This window comes from Hyla sarda, chromosome 1 (genome assembly GCF_029499605.1).
Source record: "Hyla sarda isolate aHylSar1 chromosome 1, aHylSar1.hap1, whole genome shotgun sequence".
Taxonomy (NCBI): domain Eukaryota; kingdom Metazoa; phylum Chordata; class Amphibia; order Anura; family Hylidae; genus Hyla; species Hyla sarda.
The window spans coordinates 106,399,269-106,425,874 of record NC_079189.1 but is presented as its reverse complement, the minus strand read 5'-3'; the positions used below and the strand labels follow the sequence as shown (position 1 = coordinate 106,425,874).

The 26,606-nt window shown below is 40.2% G+C and overlaps 1 protein-coding gene, 1 long non-coding RNA gene and 1 pseudogene across 10 annotated transcripts in view; 2 read left to right on the top strand and 1 right to left on the bottom strand.

The window, feature by feature from the left end:
- The window catches only part of FAT1 (FAT atypical cadherin 1), a 251,511-nt gene extending 230,991 nt beyond the window's left edge, over nucleotides 1–20,520 (bottom strand). For 6 of the 8 annotated variants that reach the window (XM_056559286.1, XM_056559300.1, XM_056559310.1 and 3 more), the window contains exon 1: nucleotides 19,899–20,519. The gene's annotated coding sequence lies outside the window, so the exon portion shown is untranslated. Of the gene's footprint in view, nucleotides 1–19,898 lie in introns of all 8 variants that reach the window. The other 2 variants (XR_008889074.1, XR_008889073.1) reach the window with 1 other exon arrangement.
- Nucleotides 1–26,606, top strand: part of LOC130357035 (uncharacterized) — a 143,144-nt gene that overhangs the window by 68,712 nt on the left and 47,826 nt on the right. Inside the window, exons 3-4 of one of the 2 annotated variants that reach the window (XR_008889078.1) lie at nucleotides 14,394–14,533; nucleotides 16,024–16,157. This is a non-coding gene — a long non-coding RNA (uncharacterized LOC130357035). Of the gene's footprint in view, nucleotides 1–14,393; nucleotides 14,534–16,023; nucleotides 16,158–26,606 lie in introns of those variants that run through there. The other variant, XR_008889077.1, reaches the window with a different exon arrangement.
- Nucleotides 2,682–2,841, top strand: LOC130343596 (U2 spliceosomal RNA; annotated as a pseudogene).

The window sequence follows — 26,606 nt, the reverse complement described above, 5'->3', positions numbered from 1 at the left end:
TTGGCCATTTTTTCCCCCTTTTGTTATTTATATATATGAGAAGAAGAAAAAATTCCAAGTTAGATTATGTTTAGTTACGACAGTTGGCCATATTTTTCTTTTGTTGTATAAAAAAATAAATAAAAAAAGCGAGGTAAGCTTGTAAGGAATGTGTGTGTGTGTTGGACTGTTTGATAATAGATTATAGGTAGGTCATTATTTGTTACTATTTATTATAACCTGGGCTGGCCGGTTAGGAAAGTTTCAGTTTCCATTTTTATTTTGAGATGGAAAGTTTGTATTTATGTTCAGTTTTGTTTATTTTTGCTAGTCAATGGAACTTGTTTTGTGTTTTGTAAGGTTTTTTAATTTTATAATAAAAGAGTTTTAGTCTGTGAGAGGAGCTCTGATTAGATAAGGCTGCATACACACTCCTCAGCATTTCCTGAATTTGGACTTCTGTCAGGCCAGCTGGATTCCAAAGTCTGTGCAAAAGATGGGGGGGGGGGGGATGTGCTCTGGACAAGTAGGGAGACACCTAGTGGCAGCTTTTCTAAACACAAATAAAACAGAAAATTTTATTTAAAATACATTACAAATACTTTTTATTTAGCATAAGGATTTAGACATAAGAAGGTTTGAGCTAGAATCACCCATGATTGCTAGAATGAAGTGGCTTCAGCACTCTAATACATGAACATTGTTGCCCCTTTTAAAGAAAAATTGGATGAATGACGCTTAGATACTCAGATACTGAACATGTTCTTTTTTTCCCAATCAGTTTTTTTATTTTTTATTTTATTCTGTGTACATTATTATGGGTGTAAGCAACTTATCTGTGCTGCTGTTAACTCCATTTAGAGATATTCTTTGCACCGAGCTCCATGTAGTCACGGCTCTGGGAGAGTTTTCTAGGCATGCTCTGTGGTCTGTACAAAGGTCATTGTGTAAGGAGGGAGGAGCTGTGACCATCACCTATAATAATCCCTCTATATACAAAGGAACATCTTTAAAAAAATCATCAAAAAAATATTTTAAAAATATATATGTATATGTAGCATAAACATGTCATATGAAGAATATGTAATTTTTTTTATTACAAATTCTCTTTAAGTTTATAAAAAGATTGCCACCGTTAAGCTATGGCTCCATGGGAACATAAATTGGCATGTAAACCTTGTGAATGTTGAAAAATACATGGCCATGTTGAAAATTATTAAACAGTTTCAAGAGTTCTTACTAATTATTTCCCCATAGTAAACAATAGAATATGTATTTGTTAGTGCTATCCAAATACAGTTTACCCAACTAAAACCCAGCAATATCAAGAGCTTTCACTTGTACAGTAAAGATAGTAGTTGTAGGAGGAATTTTTTTAGAGTTTGTTTTTTAATGATAAAAAGTTGAGATCAACAAATCTATTTGGCACAAATCAGATCCACTCTGTATTTTAATAACAATCGGCCTTCGCCTACAAAGCTGTTCAAAGTTCACTGCTTACTTATTGTGACACTAAAGATATATGGCTGCCTTTGCTGTACAATGACAATGAAAACAATATCAAATGCCACAATTTACCTACATGCACTGCATTTCATGAGGTTGCTACTTACTTTAATGGGGTTTATTGATGTTTGCATGTCTTATATTAGGCTCATTGTGCAGTTCATTGTATTCCTGTAAGAATGCACTGCACAAGATTTAATATTCTTCACAAGAAATGTAACATTGATAAAGATTATTTTTACTTGGCAAATGGTATATGGCAGTATAGGTGGAGTTCAAGAGATACGGATGTAATGCTAATAAAAACTAGTGTCACAATACATCTTTCCAGCAACAGCTCTGTCAGCTCGCAATCCTCAGAAGGGACCCCTTGCCGCTATTTTATATAAAAGCTTCTGCTTGGCAGCTTGAAGGAACTAGACTCCACCTCTTTGGATTCCATATAATAAAGTGATGCTGAGGCTGGCTTTCTTTTTATAGAGACTAGAGAATTTTCTCACCTTGCCAATAAACCCTGCCAATAAATTCAAATTCAGACTCTGGAATGTTAACCCTATATAGTATGTACAGAGGGTAGAGAAATAGGTGCATCTGTAAAAAGTGATCTATGAATCCCTAGAAACCTTGTGCTGCATTCATGGATTATTGCACTGCATTAGACATGGCAATACACATACCCATTGGGCAATGCACACACTCATAGAGCAATACACATACCCATAAAAGGAACTGTGCAGAGCAGAAGTTTGCTACAGATATTTGCCCAGAACCTGCACAGTTCCTGACATAGACAGAGATGGCAGCAGGGAGCACCCCCACCTTACTGTAAAGACTATATAACATCCTCCAGGACATACAGCAGCTGATAAGTACAAGAAGCCGTAAGATATTAGAAGTAATTTACATACCTGTACAACTTTCAGTCTCACATTTTTGTTTATCTCTGGAATACTGTGTTAAACTAAGACATTAAAAGTAATGCCATTAAGCCTCACTATACTCTGTAGACATTGCTCTTCCTGTTGAGACACTGGTCTGCTGCTCATTTATTACATGCGATTTACATAACATTGATGTACACCAGTCCCTTTACCAAATGGGGTCACAGTCAGTTCAATAAATAAGCTGCTAAAGGATCCTGAGAAATGACACAAGGAGAAAACATGTTAGTACCTTGTAGATTATGTTCTTTCTGAACGGCTTCTCTGCCTTTTGGCTAAGATCAAGTGTAGTATCTGTTCTTATCAGTTTTCATGCTGGTGGGGATGGGTGCTGCATGGAGGATGCAGGTGTACCAGGGCTTTCCGGGGCTGGTTCTGAGGAATCAGCTCAACAGCTGCCCCGATGTGACCTGTTCCCTCCAGGTCTCGCCATGAGGCTGAGAGGGTCTAGAGCCGAGGTACTTTTGTGCCTCGGGGAGTGGTGACCCCGAGGTGCTGAAACTCACTGGGAGGATGGACTCACTGAGTAGAAGCACGGGCACCATAATCTCTTCACCTTGTGGCACTCACCTCTTGATTCCCGGCCTTCTGGCTAGGATCAGAGAAATTTTTATAGATCCGGCCGGATGTCCGGGCAGTATATCTGCACACATTCACTTATTTATTTTTGTCTCACTGTGTCACTTTTTGCGTGTTGTGTGTTCACAGGATTTGTCAGGATGCGGTAGCCCTTCTGGGTGTCCCTCCTGGCGGTCTAGGGGAGGTGTGTGTGGCCATTAGGTTCCGCACCTCCCTGCAAACACCCCGGGTACTCCTGCTTTGGCAGGGTACCTACCATTATCGGCTCTGCGGGCAGCTACCTTGACTAACGCCAAGGGGGATGCCGGGAGCATTTGTGGTCCCCTAGTAGCTTTGGCGAAAAGGGACATCGAACCTGGAACCTCGCAGGTACCTTTTGGTCCGGAGGCGAAGGGTAAGGTTTGTTGGGGGGCCTCTCTCCTATCAGAGAAGGGCTTGCGATAGACTGCATCCTTTGTGCACGTTTTTTTAGTCTAACACTTTGGGTGAATCGAGAGCACGTTCCTCGGCTTTAGAAAAACCTAATGTTCTAAGGCACTGATGCCAACCTCCGATCTGATATAGATCTATGGTATTGTGCAGAATCTTTGCCGTATGTGACTCTCGACTATCTTGAACAGGGTTGGGGCAGCAATTCAGTTAAAGGGGTACTCCACCCCTAGACATCTTATCCCCTATCCAAAGAATAGGGGATAAGATGTCTGCCACTGGTGACCCCCGCAATCTCGGCTGCAGCACCCCAGACATCCGGTGCACCGAGTGAATTTTGCTCCGTGATGGATGACTGGCGATGCCGGCCAGAGGCTTGTGACGACACGGCCACGCCTTGCTCGTGAAGTTACGGCCACACCCCTCAATGTAAGTCTATGGGAGGGGGCGTGACGGCTGTCACGCGCCCCCCCCATAGACTTACATTGAGGGGTGTGGTCGTAACTTCATGAGCGGGGCGCGGCCATGATGTCACGAGCCTCCGGCGCTGCACCCAACGTTCTAAACGAACGCCGGGTGCAGCAGGGAGATAGCGGGGGTCCCCAGCAGCGGGCCCCCGATGATAAGACATCTTATCCCCTATCCTTTGGATAGGGAATAAGATGTCTAGGGGCAGGGTACCCTTTTAAATCATATTCAGATCAATATTTTAATTCTTTTACATTTTGGTCCACCTTAACCATTTACAACCAATGATAAAACCACAGCAGTTTTATTACCCACAGAGCATACTCTAATATAATTCTTCTTTAGACTATAACATTACTCCTTTAGCTGTTGTCTGTAATGGTAAAGTACAATCCATTCATGTCTGTGGACAGCTTTTATCTGTTCTAGTATCAAGAACATAGGAACTTTCAGCAACTGGTAGGAAATGTGCTCCAAACAAACAATTGTCTAAGAAAATAATGGCGTGTTACTGCTTCCTGGACAGACTTTAATAACTTCCTATTGCTTTTGGAACAGGATACTTGAAGCTTTTCACTTGGAAACAAGGTGAATTGTTTAAGCTTATTTGATACAAGCCTCTAAACACAACAAAGCCTTATCATATTCTCTACCTCCGGTCATGGTACATTTCAATGTTTTATGAAATTCTTACAACAAAAATCTCTTCCTGAAGGTAGATGTACAATCTCCTTTTACTTCACTGAACTAATGTAGAACAGCCATTGTTAGGAAGGGTGGTGCGGAGGAAAAGTCTTACTGAATGTAAACTGAGACTGTAGTAATACCACAGTATAGCACAGTAAGCAGTTCTATACTACAGACCTCTGGTTTTTATTAACTGCATACAAATTGTAATACTCCTCTTTAGTTATGAAACCTGCTGAAAGGGCCTGACTATCTTAATTATCTGATAAAAAGAGGAAAGATGCACTCACCATATCCAATTGCAGAGAAAACTTCTTTATTCCTAGCAGTGTAGTTACAAGCGAGACCCTAGCAGCCAGTGCGGGAGTAATGTGCAGGATGCAGCGTCCTGCACATTACTCCCGCACTGGCTGCTAGGGTCTTGCTTGTAACTACACTGTTACGAATAAAGAAGTTTTCTCTGCAACTGGATGTGGTGAGTAGTGTTGCTCACGAATATTCGCAATTCGAATATTATTCGCGAATATCGCATATTCGCGAATTTCGCGAATATAGCGCTATATATTCGTAATTACGAATATTCGTTTTTTTTTTTTTTTTTTTTTTTCACAGTACACATCACAGTGATCATCCCTCTCTGCTTCCAGCTTGTGTGGTGTAAAGAAGGCTCTAATACTACTGTGTGAGACTGGCGCGCGAAAATTCGCATATGCGAAAATTCGCACATGCGAATTTTCACATATGCGAATTTTCGCGTATGTTAATTTTGTATATGCTAATATGCACATATGATAGTTTTCGCATACGCGAATGTTCGCATATGCGAAAATAAAACGGGAATATAACGAATATGCGAATATTCGCGAATATATGACGAATATTCGTCCATATATTCGCGAATATTCGCGAATTCGAATATGGCCTATGCCGCTCAACACTAGTGGTGAGTGCATCTTTCCTCTTTTTATCAGTTATTTGTATTGCGTTATGAACACTATAAGATAGCACCACCACCAACTAAAGTTCAGCAACCTCCGTGATTGAGTGACCCACCCACGGCTTCTGAGAATATTTAGCATATATATATATATATATATATATATATATATATATATATATATATATATATATATCATCGGCAGTGCTCAGCATTGCTTTGCCTGTTCTATATCTTCTGTATCTTAATTATCTATGAATCTATCTTTTTTTTTGTTTATTATTATATTTTGCCTATTTTTGGGCCAAAAATGTATAAAAAAATAAAAATAAAATGTGTAGCACCCTCTTTAGAATGTGCCATTATTGGGTCACTACTGGTATATTTCAACTTGCATCAACTATATGTATAAAATAGGGAACCATTGAAAATTTATGCAGCTGCATGAAAATATGTGTATCTAAAAAATAAGTTAGCGTTTGTCCTGTTTAAAGGAAACCTAAAGTGTTGCCCTCCCTCTCCAGAGCACTAACATTACTAGACAGGTGACTAGAATACATGTTTAAACATTCATACAGGAAAGTGTGTCGGTTTCTTGGATGATAACCATTCCCATTTGGTCTATACTGAAGGCTCTGGTGGATAGAATGTTGTTAAGCAGAATATGACTGAAGCTGTTACTTAGTTACAGTAGAGAGGATAGGTTTAGGAGGGTTTAAAGCTAAAAAGTAATGACTTTTCTGGTGGGTACTTGGCATCTCATGAGCAGATATAATGCATTTGTGAATGATAGTATGAAATCAAACATTTTGTTACTTACCTAGTAGTGATAAGGGTATTGAAGTGTGGGGGGAAGGGGGGAGGTTAAGAATTTCTTTTATAAATAACATGTCATTATGCTGCCTAAAGTCATTGGGGTGGTCTCTGGTGACTTTTCTTCACCCCACCAGCCTTGAGGGAGAAATCTATTGCTGTTTTAGTATAGGGAGAGATCTAGCAGTCAATGCCAACAGGGTGAGAAGCGTTTGGCACTTGCTCGATGACTATTGGTTCAGGCAGCATGAGACTGATGTCAGGTTCCCTTTAAATACACAATGGACATGTCTTGTATAAGTTGATGGACTCTGAACCCTGACTTTCTCTAGTTAAAGAAAATGGCAGCTACACCCAAAGTATACACAATCTAGGCTTATAGATAAGAGATTATCTGATATTGCAAAAATAGATCAACACATTGGAACAAAGTGCAATGTTAATCACCCTTCATAGTGAAGGCTGAGACTGGTCAGAGGATTTATGGCAAAGGCTATCGATACAGTTACATTCAGCTTCCTCTTATCCTAACATCTGACAAGTGCGTCTGTATGATGATGTGACAGAGTTATATTGACTGTAATTGAGTCTTTATGTCTATGCTGCAATAATTCTCTTGAATATGTTGTAACCTATCTTGTCAAGGTTCACATGATAACATTTGTTGCCCCGCAAGGGCCACTGCTTTAATTCCTAGGCAACCTGTGTTTTGGCTTCGGTCATCTTTGCCAAAGCATTATAAAGTTTGGTCTCTTATTAAACAGTTTTTACTTGCAGCCATTTGTAGAACACAAAGATGGTAGAGTAAATGATGGTATAGAGAGTACAGCAAGCACTTGGAGGCAACATGATGGTTACGATGAGGAGGAGGAGAACCCATAAAGGACCCATGAAGAACAGTACATTCAATGGAAACTAAACTCTAAACAATGTTCTGAGTTTGGGAATATTTTTTCTTCAAAGCTCAGTGCTGCACACTTTACAATCTTCCTATAGGTGCTCATATACAGTACAAAAGACATAAATACGCTGATCCTGCCAACATTCTCTAATTTCTATGGTTGAAGCCCAAACTTTCCCCTGAAGGGTTGTGCTGAGGAAAAGAAGGATTGGACATGTTGGGTTTCAACATGCCCAATTTTTGTTCTCACAGGAGATAAGCTGCTGCAAGAGGATCCTGGAAGCAGCTTATTCCCTTCGTCCCATTGAAAACACAAGTATTGAAAGAATAGCTGTCAGCTGGATAAGTGCTGACCTGATAGCTAGGTAACATGTATAGACACCTTAATTCATTTGCAAGAGGTTGTTATTATTGTCTGATGTGTGATAAAATCTGGAGCTTTTGTAAAAAAAAATGTGAATATTGATCAGTAACAAAGACCTATAGCAATATAACCAAAATGAAGCCTTTTTTTCCAAACAGAAGAACTCTCCCATCCAGATTCCCAAAGCATCTATTAACTGCAAGAAGCAATATATAATTGAAGACATAGATTCTATGTATAGTACTGACAAGGGTAATATAATTTCACAATTTCTATCACAAACATATAGTGCATCATCACAAAGGACTTCTAGATACTTTTTACAGGGTTCAGTCAATGTATCCAGCCATTTTCTTTGAAAACAATGGCATTACTTCTTACGGAGTAGTTTGCCTCTAAGCAGGCTCATCCTAGAGCATGCAGATAAAAGGCTTGACTTAACAAGGTCGGGTTTACACTTTTCACCATGAGTTTAAAAAAATATCTACCTATGATAATGTCTATAATTCAAGCAGTTCCAAAGCTAAGGTGACAAATATCTTTATGTATAGCATTTTATAACCAGGCTCTACATCTGCACCATAGGGGGACACATTAACTAAGCCTGATGGACCCTATAATATAGCTTAAAGGGGTACTACCGTGCTGACAACTTATCCCCTATCTAAAGGATTGGAAATAAGTTGCCTGATCGTGTGGGGTCCCAAAGCTGGGGACCCCCATGATCTGGCACGCAGCACCCCGCTCTCATCAGGCCCATCAGGATGTTCGCTCCGGGTCTGATGACGGGGCCGGTGACGTCACAGCTCCATCCCCGTGTAACGTCACGCTCCGCCCCCTCAATGCAAGTCTATGGCAGGGTCTCGTCCCCTGCCATAGACTTATATTGAGGGGGCGAAGCGTGACGCCACACAGGGGCGGAGCCGTGACGTTACGATACTCCGGCCCCGTGATCGGCAGTCATCAGACCCGGAGCGATGTTCGCTTCAGGGCCTGATGAGAGTGGGGTGCTGCGTGCAAGATCGCAGGGGTCCCAAGCGGTGGGACCCCGCGCGATCAGGCAACTTATTCCCTATCCTTTAGATATAGGATAAGTTGTCAGCACGGTAGTACCCCTTTAAAGTCCACTGATTCAGAAGAGAAAAATTACTTTCATTGTAAACTTGAGTTCTGAATTGAACATATAGTAGCTACCACCTTGCTCAATTTGCTTTTTTAAACTAATTGATATAAAAATGTATTTTCCAAAAAACGCTGGTTTTCAATAGCAATAGCACTGTCAATAAAGCTGTCTATAGCCATAGGTTATTCAACTGGCAATCATCCTCCCTTACTGCCTCATAAAAATGCTTGACTGGTTGAGTTGAATACATAAACACTATCCCCATGGCCAGGACTTTGCGTAGAGATTCTCTGTTCACTGCGGAACAGCTTGATATATGGCTTTCTCCTAGTTTGGACCAAAGCCTCAGCTCCAGTGATCTTCATCCAGAAGATGACTAGAGTCATCACTTGTGAGTAGAGGTGAGGGGTTTGGGAGCCTTTATGCAAAGGGCCCAGGATACTTTACAGTTAGGAAACACCCAGCGGGCACTTAAGATATCGGCATAATTCCTTAAATGAGCACTGTCAAATCCCAAAAACTTTTTATATGTTGTTACTGATGACAATTAAAGAAATTTTGTAATATGCTTGATTAAAATGTTTTGAATATTTAATAAAGAAAATAGTATCCACTGGGACACTAACCAGTCCTGCAGTAGCATCCTTCTTGTCCATGAGTCATGAGATTAGAGATGACTCATGGACAAGGCTGCATGAACAGACACACCAATCACCTCTCACCACCACAAGGGAGGGACACGTCCACTCCCCCAGAAAGGATTTCTAATAATGTGAGCTAAAGAAAAGAGGTATTTTTATAATAAATATAGGTGATAGAGGCATAAAAATTTGATGTACATGGTCAGGATTTTGTACTGAGTAACATATTCATTTTTTTTTTTTTTGTATGCTTTAATACATCTTTTTCTTGTGTATAGAACTAGTATAACTGTTAACATAAGTCTGACTTACCCAGCTGACACATAACCTGCGGCAGATTCCCTCTGACTTAATATGCTATTGATCTTTGATTCTGTGATTTTACAGGTTTCAACATGATTTAGGTTATTGATTTTCTACTTTCCATTCATTTTACACACAGTAATTCAGATTTGCAGTATTTATTATGTTCACTATAGGTGTCTATAATTATTTGCAATACAATACTAATTTTCAAAAAGAAATAAAGCTATGAATATAAAAAAATTTTTTTTATTGTAATTGTAGTCCTTATTCTGACCATAGGAATTATTTTTGTACATATTTGTGGCCATTACTTTGTGGTTTTCTCACATGAAGTTGCATTATCATGCCGTGTTTCAGTTTCATGTATTAAGGTATATTAAATATTTTTTTTTGCATTTTTTTGCATTTTTTTTTTCAAAAAAAAAAAGTTACATCTGTGAATACAAGATATGAATGCAAATACCTTTAAACGAATTTACTTAGGTCAAACATATGTTTACTGGGAAAGTTATGGCTTCCTTGCAATGTTTTTTATGGTAACTATGTCACAGCAAAGTAAATGTAGAAAATAAAACAAAAAGTGAGACCCACGCCGAGGCACCTAGTGTGATATCATTTAGCCTCTTGGACAGTAAAGGTATTGTGAGGTTCAAAGCTCCCCTAGGTAGTGGCTGCTCACCACTAGTGGGTTACAAATGTTGGTTCCGCTGCCTGGGGGTCTCAGGAGGAGGAGAACCAGTCCTGATGAATGCAACCTGGTATAGAAGACAGAAAGAAGACCCTTGAAGTGGCACTGCGAGTATCCAGAAGATGAATAAAAAAATATAACCAGAGTTGCGGGTAATGCAAAAACACTGGAGGATTTTGTTGGACATAAAACAATAAAACAGATGACAATTTCGGGGTGCCACCCCCTTCAACAGATCAGGAGGAAAACATAGTGTACAAGCAAGGTATATATAGGAACAAATTAACAATCACTCATTGAGGTGGGATGGACACCTGACAGTGACATCACATCCTGTCACCTGACAATGACATCACATCCTGTAAACAGTACATAATGCTAAAACATCACAAAATCATATAAAAATTTAGTTGAAATATAATGCAATAGCTTTCCATACACACTTATAGGGGGAGATTTATCAAAACCTGTTCAGAGGAAAAGTTGCCAAGTTGCCCATGGCAACCATTCAGATTTCTTCTTTCATTTTTAACAAGACCTTTACAAAATGAAAGAAGCAATCTGATTGGTTGCTATGGGCAATTGGGCAACTTTTCCTCTGCACAGGCATTGATAAATCTCCCCCATAATGCTTATGGATAAAACTCAAAGGGTTAAAATATCATAGTGTACATGTGACAGATTGAACGTAGTATTGGAAACAAGACACCATTTATAAGAGCTGTTTATACAATCTAATTGATGTATATGAGAGCTATATAATAAAAAAAAATCATATATACAAAAATCTATATATATAAGTGTATATATATATATATATATATATATATATATATATATATATATATACATATATATTTTAATTACATATATATATATATATATATATATATATATATATATATATATAATTAAAATAATATAAGTGATATGTACAACAAGGTATACATGTGGGCACCCATGTATTAAAACAACTGGGGCAAATCGTACCAACAGTTAAATACACCATACGGGATAAAAAGAACAGTTGACCCATAGTGGAAGCTAAGTTTCACCTGGTTTTACAGATTACACTCGATCATGTCATTAAGACTTCGAGGTGACCTCGAGGTCTTAACAACAAAATTTTGGCACAAAATAGAATTTTTGGGGCACAAAATTCTTTGAGAATCTCCTACTGTGTTTTCATGCCGATCTGAAGAAGGGGGTGGCATCCGCGAAACACGTCATCTGTTTTATTGTTTTATCTCGAATAAAATCCTACAGTGTTTTTGCATTACCCGCAACTTTGGTTCGATTATATTATTCATCTTCTGGATACTCGCAGCGCCACTTCAAGGGTCTTCTTTATGTCTTCTACACCACAGCAAAGTAAATTGGATTAAACAAAGAGTATGCAGCTTCTATACAGGATTAATCAAAAAAGGGTAAGAACATTAGCCATATTGCTTGTACAGCGCATTTGTATAAGGTTTGTAACTGGATTTTAAAATGCAATGGTGCTAAAGCTATATGACGCAGTGATAGTCAACCTACCATAATATGGGGGTCTCAGATATGAGAATGCTCTATGCTCCCCATTTGCAGTGAAAATGTGAACTTATCCGACCAAAATAGTCGATTAAAAAATATGGAATAAGCTTTTCTGTATCTCATGTCCTCTTGTTCTATTGGGATGGGTCTCATTCTTTGGGTTGATAGTAGTTCCAGTAGTTGGATTATGATCAATGAAACATTAAAGGCAGAGCCTCTTAATATACCATAAATATTGCATATGTGTTGTACATTTTAGCAAAACAATAATCTTATTAATATACTTCATAAAATAATGTAATTTCCATTTTATAAAAATCATGGCTTTCAAAAAAGGACTAGGGGGTCTCTATTCCATGCATAGCATAATCCTGTCCGGCTTTAGCATCATCTATGTCCCAGCTGAAGCATGGGCCAGGACACAGACCTGTAAGTGAGGGGGGGACTAGCACTCCTTTGTGCTCTCTCCTGTCCTTTCTATCAGACTGCAGCATGAAAACAAAGAGGAGGGGGTTACAAAGCAGCCTGCAGTGATTGCATGAAAAGACCCAGCACAGCACAGTAGACTCAGAGAGGAAGTGAATGCATGTTGAGTGAGAGCGGGCATAGTCCATGTCTCAGACACACCCCTTCCCGAGCAGTAGATATCAGAATGAGTGAGCAGCAGAACAGAGGGATTTGTGAGCCAAATGCAAAAACTAGACAGATAAAAAAAAGATAAGTAAAGCATTTGCCTTTACCTAGTGGGTAACAGATATAAGCATTATTTGTTTCTGTGATATAACAGGCTTTAAATAAAAATGTTACAATATAGGCCTCATTGCATTCTTTCTGCTTCCACACAGTTTTCCTACTACATTCTCCATTGTTTTGTGTACATTCACGAAGTGATACAGACCAGAGACAGCAGAGTGTTATACATATACATGTGATATACACACCAACCTATTGTATGTATTACTGTATACCCACTGTATAGTATACAGATGGGAAGGCATCAGAGGCTGCAGGGTGAGTACATGGACCTATGGTACCTGTTGTCTACCAGTGCAGTATCTGACTATTCTCTTAGAGCACTACTTTATGTAGTATGCTGTCAGTACTTCATCATCATTGTAGAATAAGGGAGTTGTCCGTAAATGTTAAACCATGTGACTTTTCAACTAAGAATTGTTTCTGTAGAAGGTGAATTCAAGATACAGGATCATGTTCCTAATGTGCTTTGCACAGTGTCGTGCACACTGTCAGTCTGCTTTATGATTTTACATGTGCTCATGTGAACTTTAAAGAGTACATGTCAAGAAAAAAACGTTTTATATGTTGCAAAGTGATATATTATGAACAAGTTCCTAAATGTATGTTATAAAAAAAAAAAAAAGATTATTTCCATGTTTATTTTTAAAAACCCACCACTAGGGGTCTCCCTATATATCCCGGACGCTAGTCTCTTATTGATTTCGGGCTCATGCTGGCCTGGCATGAGTTCAAAATCTCAGACTGCAGCTGAGACACGTGACTGCTGATCCCTGTCTGTCAATCAGGCAGCTCAGCTATTTACCTTGCTCTCACCCCCTCGACCACTCCCAGTCAGCGCAGCAGCCCCCGCCTACCCCCTTCCCGCTGCCTCACTTGCACAGCCCTATCCAGAAGAGGTGAAGCCTCCACCCCCAAGCCTCCCTGATTTCCCTGTGGACTGATGTAAAGTAAAGGGAGATCTGTCATCCCTGCTGCCTCAGCCACACAGCTCCGTTCTCACAGTGCCTACAGCTTTCATCCCTGCACTCCGCTGACAGTCCCTGCGGCTGTGACCCCTGCTCTCCACTCACATCCGAGGGAACTGTGAGTAGACAGCGGGGCAGTGCGGCAGAAGGCAACGAGGATGACAACCGTCAGTAGCTGCAGGCTGGAGACAGGTGACAGAGCAGTCTCACCTTCTCATGGCCAGCCTACAGCTTCTTACTCCGCTGCTTCTCCTCGGTGACTTGAAGTGAGGGCGGAAGTGGTCCCCCCAGCAGGTTTCAGTGATGTAGCGCCTGCTGGGGCACGCCCAAATCCTACTGCTGGCAGCTCACACTATGTTAGCAAGAAGAATAGTAAGATACAGAGCTTTTTAAAGCTCTTAAAAAAATGTTAGGTGTAGTTAGGGAACATAGCCTGAGTTAGTTTAGAAAAGTTTATTTAATGACAGGTACTTTTTGACCTCTATTTTCAAACAGTATAAAATACATTAACATGACACCAACAGTTATTTACAAGAAAAATGCTTCTTTTTTCTTGTTATTCTGTGCAGAACACTGACCCTAAGTTTAAAGAGTACCTGTCACCAAAATAAACTTTTAATATAGTGTTCCTTATGTAATTATAAGACACTTTGCTATTTAATTGCTGTTAAAATTCTCAATCTTTATATGTTTTTAAGGTGATTGAAAAAACGGCCACTAGGTGGCTCTGTTCTGTTCCCTGCTGCAAGTTTAACAGTTAGTTTTGTCTCCTACCAGGCTGGCAGAAGTCCAAACTCAGGAAATGTGTGCCGGTCATGGCAAGGCACAGGTCTCGCAGGCTTCAGTGATGTTGCACCTGCTGGGGAACACCCACTTTCTCCTGCCGGGAGATCACATAATATGAGCACTGGGGAAAGGTATGATACACAGCTTTTTAAGGCTCAGAAAAATGTTTTAAGGGCAGGAGGGATGTTAGGAGTAGTTAAGGAATATTATCTGAGTTAGTTTAGAAAATATGGTTTGATGACAGGCACTCTTTAGTAAATGTGATGTCAAGGAGGGAGGGGGTACCCTGTGCACCACATGGCCTCGCCTATTTTGATATTGACAGCACCTGCTTAGTATAGAAGAGATTAGACTATACAAATAACATACATTTATTGGAGACTAGATCATTAGGTAACTTCCTTCTCCATCATTATCTGTGTTACCTGCAACCTACGATGAAGGAGGAAAGAGACCTCCGAAGATCACCAATGGGGCTTCATACAGGGGCAGGACATAATCATTTTATACTCTTAGGGTAACCACTGGGGATTATATGGCTTGAGTTAAAGAGTAAACATTTGTATTATCATGTGTAGATAGTCCTGACCTTAGACCCTTTACTCTAAGGACTGATAAACTACCTGCACTATATATAGTGTAGCCAGATGTCTGTATAAACGGACCAGGATAAATGATAAAGTAAGGGGTGGAATAGAGATTTTCAATGTGACATCTGGTATAAATTAAACATCTGTTAGGTCATTAGGTAATAAATGAGCAGGAAAGGGGCAAGTATGAAGGGCTAGGTAATTAACATACAGGTATCCAGATATAGGGGAGCTGAATTAGTCATTGTCAGTGTGTGGTTCATTTATATGCAACAATTTTCTATATAATCAGTAAGCAGTAGTCAACTTGTGAAATGGCTATGACCATATAATAGATGTGTTTATACCTTTATCACTATCATATGTGCTATGGACAAGAAAAAGCTATTATTTTATTGCTCAAAGTTGGTCATTTTGTGCATTTAAACAGGGGAATGATTGGCTTAGGTTATTTTAAGTGTGAATGGAGTAACCTCTGGGAGAACCTGCTGGTGCAGTGGACAAAAACATCAGCCCACAAAGAACCAAGGGGGAATAGTTGTGAACTCAGAACTAGGAAAGATTCCTCTCCAGGGAGGGACAAGCTGGAGATCTTCAATGAAGGTCTACCTGCCATAGTGGGACCTTGATGGGACCTTGTGGGACCTGGTCTAGTCTGAAATATGGCCTGCTTGTAGCAGACTTAATAGAAGGCATGGTATAGTGGAAATATTAAGAATAGAGCCAAAACTCCAATGACTACTCTCCCATAAGTGGGAAAAGGAAGACTGTGTTAAGTAACACAGTCCTAGTCCTGGAGGAGATCCTGTGGAGTAAGCAAGGACCAGAGACAGAGAGAGACTATGTTTCTACTTATATTGTGTTTTGTAACTTTTTGCAATATGGTATGGTCCTGGCATACTCTGGACTGAATATATACTAGGAAGGAGAGGTCAGTAGAAGATAGCCTCTTGAGATTAGGACAATAAGTAAAATTCACTCTTGTAGAGACAATTATGTTGAGTAAGTGATATTGATAATTTTCATTTAAGGGAATTTAAGGAAACTGTGTAAGGGAAATACTGACCAGTCATCTCTGTGAAACCATCAATGATCTGTATGGATCGAAGATTGCCTGAAAGATTTGTTAAAGTAGGGTTTCCAAAAATGTCATGTTTTTTCCATCATACGTTACCAATAATCATTAAGCTCTACTGCACCACCTAGTGTGAACTATAACCACCACGCTCATGCCTTTTACAGGAAACTGTTATTACATTTGTTGAGTCACTGTCAAGTGAAAGAAGTAAAGACATATGCTAAACTTTTATTTAAAGGGGAATACATTAAGCAAACATCATGTTACAGAGGGTCCCAGCTTTTTCCTGGTGACTAACTCAGCTCTGCTACAAGTATATGTATGTAAGTCTGTAATATGTATAAAGTTATGCACTTTGTTGCACTTATAGTTACTATACGTAAAAACGTGTTAAGTAGAAGTACAAGTTTGCATCTGAGAGGGGATAGAATGTCCTGGTAGACTCTTAGCTCCTCCCTCATTGACAAGCTTATTTCTCGCACACAATGTGGCTATGTACATTCCACACAATTGTGTTTCTCTTGTATACACAGCTGGGAATCCAGAGTAAACCAAACCCTCTGCAGCCAAGGAAGAGAGAAATCATATGCCCTGCAGCCACACAGCTACCAGTCTCCCCACCACTGACTCATGAATGGGGGATGGGGAATGACATCTGTCCTGCAGACAGAATCCTAAACTTCCTAGTATTTGAGATTCTGTTGTTAATAAACACTTGGACGCTTCTCAGTTTGTGCACAACATCAGAATGGAATGGGAGGGGGAGTCATATGTGTGGAGGACCTGCCAAGTATCACTCAGACTTTACTTAACCGTCTGGCCAACTATATAAGCTGGATGAAATAAATCTTATTACAGAGCATTGCCACTTAAAATAAAGACAAAATCGCTAGTAAATATACATTCCTGAACTGTAAGACTATGACCCAGCTTCCACAGACATTGACTCTTGCCATGAAATTAGGCAGAATTACTATTCAGGGACCCAAGAAAGATGAGTATCAACTTATATAAGAATAGAAGACAGAAGAACGGAGAGACAAGACGGCACTCACCAATCAGTGGGGTACTTTATTCTTCGATCGTGAACATACAACATCAGGTCAAGGAGTCAGACAGACAGTGGGAGACGCATCGGGACAACCGTTTTGTGTGTGATGCCGCACTTCCTGTAGCCGATGCTAGTGTTGGCTAGAGGAAGTGCAGCATCAAGCACGAAACAGTCGTCCCGATGCATCTCCCGCTGTCCGTCTGACTCCCTGACCTGCCGCTGTATGTTCACGATTCAAGAATAAAGTACCACACTGATTCGTCTTGTCTCTCCGTTCTTCTGCATTCAAGTCCCTACATTCATCAGACTGAGCACCATCTTTTACGGGACAGTTGTGGTGCCGGGGCGGCATCTTCTGCTCCTTCCGGAGCGTGGTATCCTATCCACATATTGCAAGCTGCAGCAGTGCCGGTAAGCTGCTTTCTTCTCTGTGTACCATAAGAATAGAAGAACTTAACCGTTGAGGGATGAAAGTACAACAGCATGACAGCTTGATATACATTTTACCAACATAATAGAAGAGGGCAACTCAAGGACTTAGCTTTTTTTTTTTATTATTTTCATGTAGAAAAGTGGGAAATCTCAAGAAAAAGCTGCCTTTTGTTGCTGACTTCAGAAGCTACTAACCCTTTTCAGTGGTAACATTACTTGGAGTTAACAGCTACATGTCACATTGTGAGGAAGAGGCCATTAGTCATGTGGGAAAGTCGGTGCTAGAGGGTTATAATGATACAAGGAAGTCCACAGACCACCCTCAATTTCACACCATCATTCAAATCACAGTAGTGATAGAAAAACACAGTGAGGTCTAGGCAAGTGGATGCCAGTCACTAGCAATGCTCCAAATTCCCATATTGCTCTATTAATGATTCTTAAATCAAGTTCAAAGACCGCCGAGACACCATGACATCCCAGAAGCATCAATGCTCGCAGTGTTAGCCGGTGATTTATTGTTTTTAGCCTAATAAGTGATTGCCTGTGGCCATATTGTGGTGAAGTTAGCAGAACAAGGGTGGCCTTTTCAACCACATGATACATTTATCAGGAAAACACCATTAACATGCGGCTAGTATCTAAATCACTGGAGCTAAATTAAAGAAACATTGTGCTGCTAGGGTATGGAAGCGGCGCAGGGCAGCTACGCCTGGACCCATGTAAAATTATTAAATAAATAATAGATTACCATGATACTAAGTTGCTTATCAGTGTAATCACTTGTTGAATAATATTAAGTAACGCTAATGATATGCATGACTCTCAACAACAAGCAATTACCTTCTCAACAACAAACAATAACCTCTACGTAAACACAGATGATACATTTAGACATTTCTCAATTATTATTATTATTATTTTTTTTTTTGGGGGGGGAAGTTGGGTTAAACCAGCTTAAGCACCATTACAGGGACTGTGACCCAGCTTTGCCACAACCAAAACAAGGGCAGTACTGCTTGTGCTTCCCTTCTCCCCATAACTACTTAAGTGGGTAGATTTCTTATTTAGGGTTTCCAGTGGGAATTGTCTTGGAGGTCATATTTTTGCCACCCAGCTTTCCTATTGTTTTTAAGATATACTATCATGTTTTTTTTTTTTTTCTTTTGTAGATAAGCTAAATTTTCTACAATACTAAACCATCTGATACAGTGGACGTGTTACTATTTTCTTCTGTAAGAATATTTACAATATCAATACAATTAATTTATTTTTAATAAATATAATATAATAATATAATAAAGATGATATACATTAGCAAATTCCTAGCTAAAATCATTCCCGTCATTTGCTATCTATCTATCTATCTATCTATCTATCTATCTATCTATCTATATATATATATATATATATATATATATATTAATAATGTAAGATAATCCAGATACCCTGACAGAACAGCTATAGAAACAAAAAATAAATAAATAAATAAGGAAGAAACCTATAAGGCAACACTTAAAAAACACGCTGATAGTGAAGGGTTTGTCTGAATAATGGTTCAGATACCTGTCACTGACTAACAAAATTATTTTATTGTTATTTATTCATATTTTTTTTAAATAAACTTCCTGAGACCCCCAATTTGGCCAGACCACGATTCCCCTGTAATTCAATGCAGATTTTTCAATATGACATCTGTTAGAGACTCTGTGTACAGCATAAAGTGCCAGAAAAGTATATCCATAACATACTTTAAAGTAGTTTCCAGTTACAGCACTGCAATGTTCTCTAAAAGAGAACAACATAATATTGATTTCCTTAAGGACCTCTTAAAATGAGAAAATACTGTATTCAAGCTATAGGTGCAAACAGTGGTTAACTTTTCCACGCATGAAGGTGTACTACCACTTGCATGGCATAGAGGGCGCTGTACTACAATACATGAAGTTACCTGCAGCTGAAGTTGAATATGAATATATATATATATGTATATATATATATATATGTACAGTATGTATACATACATCTTTCTATGTCCTTTATTGAACGTAATTGAAAATGGTTACTTTTTTCTTTATAAAGAATCACATCTGCGCCATGCCTACACACATATGTCTCAGCACACAGGTCCCTGCAAATACTATACCAGTGTTTCTCAACCAGGGTGCCTCCAGCTGTTGCAAAACTACAACCCCCATCATGCCCGGACAGACTTCGGCTGTCCGGGCATGATGGGGGTTGTAGTTTTGCAATAGCTGGAGGCACCCTGGTTGGGAAAGACTGTACTATACTATATACTGCTTTTATAGAGAGAGATAGAACAGTGTGGTGGATGGAAAACTTACCAGACCAGCTGGCTCTTTTATTTATCGTCTACGGTTATTTTATGGATAACCCATCAGCTTCTGCAAATGGACCTTCTACCAAGTGAGAACTTTTGTCTCTTGCAGTTCCTTTCTTTGCATAGCCCCAAGGAAAAGTGCACAGTATACAGTCAGCAAATCCACAAGCCAGTCTGAGCATCACCAGCAAACCAAATATCCTCAATCTCTGGACCTTAAACACATGGAGGGTAAGAGAAGAGCAGCCCAGAGAGGAAGAAGGGTAAGAAATAAAGCAAAAGGAATATCCAAGGAAGGGAAGAAATCCAAGTTGTCAGGACATGTCTCAACAGAGCACAAGTGATTGAAGTTGAGGAGCTGCAGTAGCAGAGAGTGGTTCTCCCTGTGCCTGCCTCTCCTGCAGCCACCACTGGGACAAGGCTCTTGGTGACGTCACACTCTGCTCCACCACCCCTTCACTCCATGGACAGGGTATCCTTACAGCCCAGGGACTGTGCTCTGTGCCTCCGAATAGTCACTTCTTCCCAATCCTGCCTGGGATTCATTGGATGGCAGGCTGCGTTCTCGCTCTGTGGCTCTGATTTCATTGTATCATGCTGAGCTATTGCTTATTCCTTCTCATGTGTACTGCTCCTGACAATCCTTTTCCTCATTAAGCTTTTCCCAATTCCTCCTTTTCCACCGCCTTCACTTTTCCCCCCCCTTTGCATTCATGTATTTATCTTCTGTCACATCCCTCGTCATACGCTCCCTCCCTGCTCTTGTATTGATAGACACCTGAAATGAGAGAGGAGGACAAGACACAGATGCCCCTGAGCTAAATTTAAAAAGCACTGATCATTTGTCGCTATTGACTTGTAGGAAAAAAAAAAAAAAAAAGATTTGGAGCAAAACCCTGCTGATCTGTGAGCTATAGCTTTGCGATTAGACATCCCAGGAGGGACACACATCCACTCACCTATATTTAGTTCAGAGAACAGAAATGTTAACACACACGTACAAAAAAAGATTTCTTAGTGGCGGGAATGTTCTGCAGTCTGTAAGAGCATCGGAGGGGTCGTGATGCGTCTTGTCTGAAAAAAAAAGAAAGAAAAAAAAGCTTAAGCTTTGTTGCCTTGAATATGTGTGTGGTGGTGGGGGGGGGGGGGGGGGGGCTTTTTGGCTGGTGGAGGATGAGATGGCTTTAGACCAGGAATAGCAGGCTTATTCAGAGTCGTCTACTGCTGCGATAACCGGGCTGCTGTTAAGGTTTTCGCATTTACGTACGCTAATGAATGCGCTATTTCTCCATTGATGCGGCTTACAAGAATTTTACATTCAATTCCGTCCAATCCTTGACACTGTTAAAATATAGATTTTAAAAGTCTTGATTTTTTTTTTGTTTCAATGCCTTATGGAATTCTAAAAGTTGAAGAAACCTGCATGAGCGAGAGTACAACTGTTGCCTCCTCTTAATCACTGTCAGTTCACGTAAAAGTTAACTAAAGGTGCAAATCAATAGGCTACCACACTGCCAGAATATTTGCCGACAATTTTGTTCCTCATAAAGAGGAAATGTATACAGAATTCATCTTGGTATCAGTAGGGTTCTGCTAGTATAGATTGACATTGATTCCTAAGCGAGGTAGCAGTAGTGAATAATGGAAAACTTGAAGTTAAAGAGTTACTCCGGTGATTTATTTATTTTTTTTTTTTTACATCAACTGGTGCTAGAAAGTTAAAAAGATTTGTAAATTACTTCTATTTAAAAATCTTAATCCTTCCAGTACTTATCAACAGCTTTATGTTCCAGATGAAGTTGTGTAGTTGTTTCCAGTCTGACCACAGTGCTCTCTGCTGACACCTCAGGAACTGTCCATGCTCTCTGCTGTCCATGTCAGGAACTGTCCAGAGTATGAGCAAATCCCCATAGCAAACCTCTCCTGCTCTGGACAGTTTTTAACACAGACAGCCGAAAGCACTGTGTTCAGACCGAAAAGAAATTCACAACTTCCTCTGTAGTATACAGCAGCTGAAGGGTTAAGATTTTTTAATAGAAGTAATCTATTTGTTTGAATTTCTAGCATTAGTTGATTTGATGTTTTGTTTTCCACCTGAGTACCCCTTTAAAGACAATCAGGGACTACCTTTATGTATGAGAGTGGTCACATGGTATAAATATAGAACTTTTTCTCCCTGGGTCAATGTTTGTTGACTTTTCTAGGGTATAGAGTGCCAGATCAAATAAAAAAATAGCTAAATATATGTTGCAAATATGCAAATCAATGCCTTCTTGGGGTGTGGAGGATTCCACCAAAAAAGGTCATACCCAGTCCATGCTATGAAGGCAAAATGCTCAATTTCCAGCTTCAAGAAAGAGACTTGTTTTAGCCAAAGGAGAATAAAGCTGAACAAGAGTCCATCTATCTCTGTTTGGTCCTCGATTATTGGCCGATCTTTGGCTACATAAGAAGAGGCGTTACTCCCTCTCAGACTCCTGTGTACTGTTCTCAGGTATGTTCTCGGTCTGGTCCTCTCTTGCCCCTCTACTATCTCCTTCTTTCTCTCCTTTACTACCTTCATCTCTCATTCCTGAGGTCGTGAACTGCTTCTCCTCTACATACGCCAACATATGGTCTATATTTGCTTATATCCCGGTGCATCAGTTACTCTCGGACGGAAGGGTCCCGACAGCAGAGCGACTACAATCTCTCATCTCGTATATTGTTTTTTCGTTTCTCCACATACACCACCTGCAACGCTGCTGTGCATTGTTTCTACAACGCGTGGGGGAGATGAGGTGCCAGACGGCATTTGAGGATGCTCTAGTTTCTCACCCTGGAACCCTACGTAAACTGTCCTATGTCAAGAACCTTTGCTGCCCGCTTGTGCATCTCTCTCGACCAGGCTACATTGATTCCTGGGAGCGTGAACTGGGAATTACACTCTCTGACTCTGACATAGAATATATCCTCACTAACTCCCATGGATACTCCAGATGTGTCCGACTGCGGGAGTCCCACTTCAAGCTACTCTCTCGCTGGTACAGAACACCTGAATTGTTGTTCACCCATGGTCTCTCCCCTTCTAAGTCCTGTTGGCGTTGTGGTTTGTAGCCTTACATTTGGTGGTCATGCCACATTATAAGTAAATTCTGGAGTGAGGTGGAGTTGACTATTAATTCTATCATTCCTGCTCCGATGTCACTAGATCCTAGTTTGGTCCTCCTGGGGAAACCCACTTCGTCTGTGCGACTGCATAAGGACTCGCTCATAGCGCACCTCCTGGAAACGTAAAAATCCCTTATACCACTGAAATGGCTGGACCCCCTGCCCCCCACAACTGCCGATTGGATTTCGAAGTTACACCTTCTTCAGATTTGAGGAGATGTCTAGTAGGTCTGACAGGTCTGTTGATAAATTCCTGATTACATGGCAGCCTTGGCTGCAACACTTCAAAGATGTAACCAATGGTCTCCCCCCCCCCCCAACTTATGCTTCTGTAACTGTTACAATACTAACTGGTGTCTCTACCGACTCTCACTGTTCTGGTGCTACTGGGCAGTACCACAGTATTATTGAGGTATTGATTCACTGATTACCTACTCCTTCACCTAATAGCTCCCTTTCCTTTTTCTACTATACCCCCTCAACCTCCCCTCCCCCCCCTACTCCTTCCTCTCTAGATAAACTTTACTGTAATATCCCCTTTGTGGAGTACTTTTATGCTCCTTCATGTGATTATTGTTCTGTTGCTCTCTATTGCACTCCTTGACTGCTCTCCTCTATGTTATTTTGTGCTGCCGTTGCAGCTATAATTTATATGCTGTTCTTTTCATGTTATTTTCTCTGTCTCAATAAAATCTAAATTGAGGGGAAAAAATAGTCCATCTATCTCTTTAGTTACCTAAAGTAAGAGTTAGTGCTGTTGTGGCTAACACATCTCAGAAGTTTCCTGTGTGCACCCTACAAGCTGGCACACAAATCTGGGAGTAAAAAGTACAAGAATTTCACGACACCACAGAAAGCCAACTGTATAGGCCTTCCACAGTAAATACAAGTTAACTGGACTGTATCCAACCTGTAACTAGTTTGCCACTGAATCGAGTCACTACACTTCCATGTGCAAAAAGCAAACAAGAGACTTTCCATTCGGTATGTCTGCTGAAAAAGCAACTCTTAAAGGGACAGTAACCAAATATGCATTTACCTGTTCAAAAGACTGAAACATTTCCCTCTGTGTCAAAGGCACTGTATTATATTTGGATTTTCACAGAAGATTCAGTAAAGTGTTCCTTAGTTCTTTTCATCTAATCCTACTGTTTAGAAGTCTTATTTCAGCACTTCACACTATGAGGACAACTTATTTGAAAAAGGGATTATTCATGTCATGACCGACCGAGGGAACAGGTAGAGTGAGCCCTAAGCTATCCATAATAACACTTTCCCAGCCTACTTGCCCCTCTGCCCTAAACGGTGAATCGACAACCACGGTGCCAGTCCCTACCTGAGCTAAAGTGCAGTGGGTGTAAAAATAATATACATAGTCGGTCACAGGCCAGAAACATAACAGGAAAACTACCAAATAAGCAGATATAGAAGACAGAATATATTCAGACAAACAGGGCAATATCTAAAGTACTACTAACAAACAGTTCAAAAACTGGAATCCAGATAAATGGCAGATAAGAATAAATGAACTAGGCAAGGTATAAAATGAGTAAACAGCAGAAACCAGGAGATGGAAGGAAGAACTGAACGCTAAACACTTAACAGATAAGGAAACATAGAACACTGTTCACACTGGACACATATAACTAACATATACAGATTAAGTTCAAAGGACACAGATCAGTGAGTAAGCACAGGGGACCCTATAGACCAATGGTAAAGCACAGAGGAAACATTAGATCTAGGGATTCTGTACTCAAAGATCAGTGCATGTACTATAAACTCTAAAGATCAGCAAACAACTCTGGACACATACAAATAACATACTAGATACCCCACTCCACAAAAAGAATAAACAGCATAATAACTCCAGATAGACCTCTAGCCTGCGAGCACACTCCAGCGTGTGATCAGAATACTGGCCTAGAAGGAGAAAAAAATATAAAACAGGGAACACTAGACTGAGAAATGGATGAGTCTGAACAGACTCCACAAAATCAAACTCCACAATGAGGAGAAACACAGGTCAGAATTCTCACAGTGTGAATACGGACTAAGAAACAAGGCTAAAGCAGAACGGACATACAATATCCTAAAAACCGACAAATGTAACACAGACTAAAATCTATAATAAACATGACTATTAACCATGGTTAAATACTCAGAAATATACAATATAAATACAAGGTGTATGATTACACATACATAGTCAGAATTGCACAAACCAAGCAGAGCTTGGGTTTGAATAGCCCCACCCGAGTTGCAATTGGCTCAGGGCATTTAGTCTTCCAAGCAGAGGAAGAATTAGAACAGAAACTGCTTAGACAAGAATACCATTGTCTGAACAGACCCCAAGACTTAACCCCTTAAGGACACATGACGTACTGGAACGTCATGTGTCCACTCCCGATCTATAACGCGGGGCCACGGCGTGGCCCCGCGTCATAGCGGGTCGGGCCCGGCCTCTAACAACGGCCGGGACCCGTGGCTAATAGCGCGCGGCATTGATCGCTGTGCCGCGCGCTATTAACCCTTTAGACGCGGCGTTCAAAGTTGAACGCCGCGTCTAAAGTGAAACCGAAAGCATCCCGGCTAGCTCAGTGGGCTGTTCGGGATAGCCGCGGTGAAATCGCGGCATCCCGAACAGCTGACAGGACAGCGGGAGGGCCCCTACCTGCCTCCTCGCTGTCCGATCGCCGAATGACTGCTCAGTGCCTGAGATCCAGGCATGAGCAGTCAAGCGGCAGAATCATTGATCACTGGTTTCTTATGAGAAACCAGTGATCAACATAGAAGATCAGTGTGTGCAGTGTTATAGTTCCCTATGGGACCTATAACACTGCAAAAAAAAAGTGAAAAAAAAAAGTGAATAAAGATCATTTAACTCCTCCCCTATTAAAAGTTTGAATCACCCCCCTTTTCCAATAAAAAAAAAAACACAGTGTAAATAAAAATAAAAATAAACATATGTGGTATCACCGCGTGCGGAAATGTCCGAATTATAAAAATATATCATTAATTAAACCGCTCGGTCAATGGCGTGCGCGCAAAAAAATTCCAAAGTCCAAAATAGTGCATTTTTGGTCACTTTTTATATCATTTAAAAATGAATAAAAAGTGATCAATAAGTCCTATCAATGCAAAAATGGTACCGTTAAAAACTTCAGATCACGGCGCAAAAAATGAGCCCTCATACCGCCCCATACACGGAAAAATAAAAAAGTTATAGGGGTCAGAAGATGACAATTTTAAACGTATTAATTTTCCTGCATGTAGTTATGATTTTTTCCAGAAGTCCGACAAAATCAAACCTATATAAGTAGGGTATCATTTTAATCGTATGGACCTACAGGATACATATCAGGTGTCATTTTTACCGAAAAATGTACTACGTAGAAACGGAAGCCCCCAAAAGTTACAAAACAGCGTTTTTTTTTTTCAATTTTGTCGCACAATGATTTTTTTTCCCGCTTCACCATAGATTTTTGGGCAAAATGACTGACGTCATTACAAAGTAGAATTGGTGGCGCAAAAAATAAGCCATCATATGGATTTTTAGGTG